General features: G+C 36.6%; 1 non-coding gene across 1 annotated transcript; it reads right to left on the reverse strand.

Moving 5' to 3' along the window:
* Nucleotides 1–302: 302 nt before the first annotated feature.
* Nucleotides 303–409, reverse strand: LOC121146943. Its single transcript, XR_005882301.1, has one exon. It is a non-coding gene; the product is annotated as a U6 spliceosomal RNA (small nuclear RNA).
* Between the last annotated feature and the right edge of the window lie 4,458 nt (nt 410–4,867).

Consider the following 4,867-nt stretch of genomic DNA (forward strand, 5'->3'; position numbering starts at 1 on the left):
ATGTTAAACACTGATAAACACTGTTCCACTGCAAACAAGACACCTTCATGCTATAGTTTATTAATCTCATGTTCAAATTGGTCTCCTAACTATTTTATTATGAAGAATTTTGCAGTTTAAGAAAGAAATATATCCCTTGCAGTGCCTACTGAATACTGATTTGGCTTTCCAATATAAAATATGAGTAGAAACATAAAGTTATTCAGTTCCTAAAACATTAATAAGTACTTATTGAATGTTGAAGAAATTCACCAAATCTCATAATGTGGGTTTTGAAGTATGCACATTCTTTTTTTCTTTTTTAAAATATGGAATGCTTCACAAAATTGCATATCATCCTTGCGCAGGGGCCATGCTAATCTTCTCTGTATCGTTCCAATTTTAGTATATGTGCTGCCGAAGCGAGCACGAAGTAAGCACATTCTAAAAGCCTCTCTCATCTCAGATTTCCTACACCAGTGTCCTTAAACAGATGCTGAGATTTGTTCAAATTAAGTTAAACAAAACACACAAATAAGTGAAAGTTCCTGCTAGGTGGTCTTACACAGAACAACTGCTACTGAATTTGTCGATGTTTCTGAATTTAAGAGGTACATCATCACGTTGGTACAGCTACAAGCAAGTTCCGACATCCATCCCAGAGCCATCACTGTTAACATTTCTAGAAAATGTGAATATGTTGCTTTCCAGTGCAAAATTCTTTGCAGATGTGAATAAGAATTCTTTGTGCGGATATGCCCATGTGTTACCTGGGTGGGCACAACTGTTACCACAAGAGTCACCTAGATGGATCAACTCCCAAAGGGCTCATTTTGGAGAAAAACAGTTTTTAACATTGTATGCCATGAAAGGCAATGTTAGTATAATCTGTATTTTGGTATAAGGTAAGATGTAGTTATTTGCATAAGGTTATCCAGCTCTATGACTTTAGCAATTCACAATCCATTCCTGGGACTACGTGATCTAGAATTCAACCCATTCAGTCTGGTTTTCCATGTCCATACATTTTTTCTTTGTTCCTTCCTTGCCTTTCTGTAACTGCGATTCCTGGCCATTGTGTTGCAGTCTGTGGACATAGGACATCATTGTTTCCTGAGAGGTTTTAATTAATAGAGGAAAAATTAATAATCATCCTTATTAAATGTGGCAGATCTTTTACTAGATAGTAACCTATGCACGATTCAGAGAAACGTAGTACCGACTCTCAGAAATTTTTAGTTACAGCAAAAAGAACTTATTAGCATTTACTACATTTCTGGTCTGTGTATACTCAGGGCTTTTTTTTCTTCTTTCTTATTCCTGTGGCTGAATTTTACCTGTTTTCTGAGTGTATTATTAGCATTCCAGGTCATCATATTTGCAAAGTGTATTTTTCTGCTATCTCAGTTTTCAGAATATTTTCATTTGTAACATAGGAAGAGGAATGCTTTGGAAAGAAGAACAGCAAACTTGGAAATGCCATTTTTTCTTATAATATTGCCTTGAAAATCTCTGCATATTAGCTATTTTTACTGATGGTGAAACTACTTTTAATTTTCTTTCCTTTACTCCCTGGTAAGCAAAATGAATTAAACAGCATCTCTGTTTGTTTTTAAATATGATGGAAAGCTGAAAGTGAGGCATTTAGGAGTATAGAAAAAATTTTAAATGAGGCAGCAATGAGTTTAGGGGACAGATTCACAACCCGGGGAAAAAAACAAAGGAAAGCTTTTAAATAACAAAGGATTTCTTTTCCCTCCCTCTCATTTCCTCTTTTTAAAGCTTTATGAGCCAAATATTTTACAACCGTATGTTAAATGGAAACAAAAGCTTCATTGCATACTATTAAATATAAAATTATAAGAATAATTACATAAAAATATATTGCACTTGGTCTTCCCCCAAAGCTATTTTTTTTTTCAGTGAATTTGAGCTTATTACATTCAAGCTGGCTCTATTGATGCTATTTCTCTGGACTCTAAGTGATTTCTTATAGTTTATCCACATTTTCCCTTTTAATTAACGGTGGATATGTAATTCAGCACCAGGCAGCATTTATTCCATAATATTAATTTCTAGCTTCATGGAGACAAAACTCTTCATATACAAAACACAAACTCACTACATAGACGCCAAGATAATGCTTTGTAGGATGCCTCACTTTGTGTTCTTAGCAGAGCTTTAGTTACTAGGTGTCTGCCTCTCTTTGGGTTCCCAGACCCACTTTAACTTCCTGGATCCTACATCCGTGTAATTCGAATCTCTGGAGCTCCTTTCTGTACCTTCACACTGGGTTTCAGTGAACACTGGTAGGTTCCTGTTTTAATAGAGCTATGGACTGTATGTTGCAATCTGATCGATTCTTTGAACTGGCCACTGAAAAAACTCTTCAGCTTGGTTGAAATTTCAACATATGAGGAGTTTTTATAAACTTTATTGAAAAGTAATGCTCTCTTTTATTTCTACTTTCCAATGAACTTTCAATAGACTCTTCATGTTTGCACTGGTTTTCTGAAAATTGTTAGAGAGGGCCATTGTCTGCCTCTTCAGTTATAGCTAGTGGTATGTTCCAATTTGTAGGGGCTTCTCTAACTTTAAGTTACCCCACTCTTGGGTGCAAAATGGCATCCTTATGCATTTCTTGAGAATACTTCTGACATTGGAGAAAATGAGTAAAGAAAAAATATGAGAAGAGTACATTCTCTGAGAGTTTGACATGCACCTATCATTCTGATAAGTGCCTTATAAGATTTATCATTAAATTCTTCCTATCTTGGTGTAGATTGTTTAATCCCATAACCTCCTCTCTCTTTCTCTTTAGATTAATTTACTTTAATTGGAAAGTCCAATTTACAGAGAGAAGGAGTAGGAGAGACAGAGAGAAAGATCTTACATCTGCTGATTCACTCCTCAGAAACCAGGAGCCTCTTCCAGGTTTGGCAAATTGGTGCAGGGGTCCCAAGGCTTTGAGCCATCCTTGACTGTTTTCCCAGGCCACAATCACGGGGCTGGATGGGAAGTGGAGCAACCAGGATACGAAAAAGTCTTACTTCAAGGATAAGCAAATTAAGGTTATATGTTAATAATTGGTGCTCTTGTTGTTTTGTCTCAGGGGTTATTGCAGTAGAGAATTAGTCATTGTTATTATGATCAGTAGCAGCAGTAATTGTAGTTGTTATAATTGAAGATATTTCTTGGGATACCACACAGTGGAGCAGGCTGTTTTCTCTTTTAGAATAGCAAATGGCCAAAGATTCCACAGGCTGCTTCAGGTAAGAGTGGCTTTTTCTGCTTTCTGGGTTTTCCTGATGAAATATTCTATCAGAACTTGGCAAAAAGGCTCTGAGGCCAAGTTAAACTTGTGTGTTTCTAGCCATTTACAGAATCAGTCTGTGATATCACTCCTTGGCCGTGGAACAGATCATAGGTTGGTCACCACACATTCAGGTCACAGAAAGCAAGTCTTTAAACTGTGAACACATCCTGCACACCTCTATCAACTGGTAAAGCATCCCAAGCCAGCGGTGTAACTTGCTCTGCCACATGCTGGCCCTCAACTTTGTCTATTTTAAAGTCACTGGATTGGAAACACATTTTGCCTGCTGATTCTATTTTTCTTTTGTCATTTGACAACTGGTTTACAGGCTCTGTAAATTACTATGTGGACATCTTTGAGGTTTTTCATTCTCCATGTTACAGCAAGTATTACCCAGATGGGTACAAATTTAATTACTTTCTTCTGTTGAAGTTCTAGAAAACTTTAGTGGATCAAAACAAAGCAAAAAACCACAAAAACAAAAACAAAACCCCAAAAAACAAATGGAGCTTGTTCTTTGAGCTTATTGGCAAGAGTAGGGCAATAATGTTGCTTTGTAGTACTGCTCCTTATATAATCATTCGTGTTGTACAGTATACATATATTTCATTATATGTAAAAAGAAAAAGAAAAATCCCAAATAAATAGACAACTCTGGCAGACAGTATGCATACTTGGAAAAACCAGTTATATCTGCCATTTGCAAATAATATCTGCAAATTAAGTAATAGGTAAATAGATGATATTAGTAAAGATTTTGTATGTAGATTGTAGGAAAGTGTTAGCTCAAGGGCTGGTGTTGTGGCCCATTGGGTTAAGCTACCAACTACAATTCTGGCATCACATCTGGTACCAGTCTGAGTCTTAAATTATCTACTTCTGATCCAGCTTTCTGTCTGGGAAAACAGAAGAATATGGCCAAATATTTCTGACCCTGCACCCACTTGGGAGACCCAGATAGAGTTTCAGTTTTCCCCTGGCTTCCCCGGCTGTTGCAATCATCTGGAGATGCAGCCATTGGATGGAAGATTTCTCTCTATCGCTCCACCTGCTTTGTGCATGTGTCTTCCTTCTCTCTGAAACTCTCTCTTTTGAATAAAAAAGTAAATGAAGACATCATTTTAAAAGGAAAATATAAGTTATAGATGCTAATCAGTTAATTTTAGCCATGAGTTTTTACTGTGAAATTATTTAGGCTTCTTGTACATTTAAAAATTACTACAGTGAAATAGTGGCAAATGTATGTTGAGACCGTGATCCTGAATAACACTCCTGTATGACATTCAAGTTTGCTGTCTCTAATATATCATGGACATTGAAGTTATACTGCCTTGTATTTCTCACATTGAGAGATTTTTACTGATTAAAGGATTCACATTCACCCAAAAGTTTTCTAAATTTACAATGAGTGAGTTCCAATTTGCATCCCTATGCCATGCAAGCATCTTAACTGGGGGAGACTAGTGCTTTTTTCTTTCAGCCCTGGGTTGATTGTGTGTATTCATGAGCATGTTGGCAGTGAGTGTGGACGTCACATCCACTGGTACCCAGTAAATGTAGAGTTGGGAATTT

The sequence above is a fragment of the Ochotona curzoniae genome, unplaced genomic scaffold (genome assembly GCF_017591425.1).
Source record: "Ochotona curzoniae isolate NIBS_2020 unplaced genomic scaffold, NIBS_Ocur_1.0 scaffold_4505, whole genome shotgun sequence".
NCBI lineage: Eukaryota > Metazoa > Chordata > Mammalia > Lagomorpha > Ochotonidae > Ochotona > Ochotona curzoniae.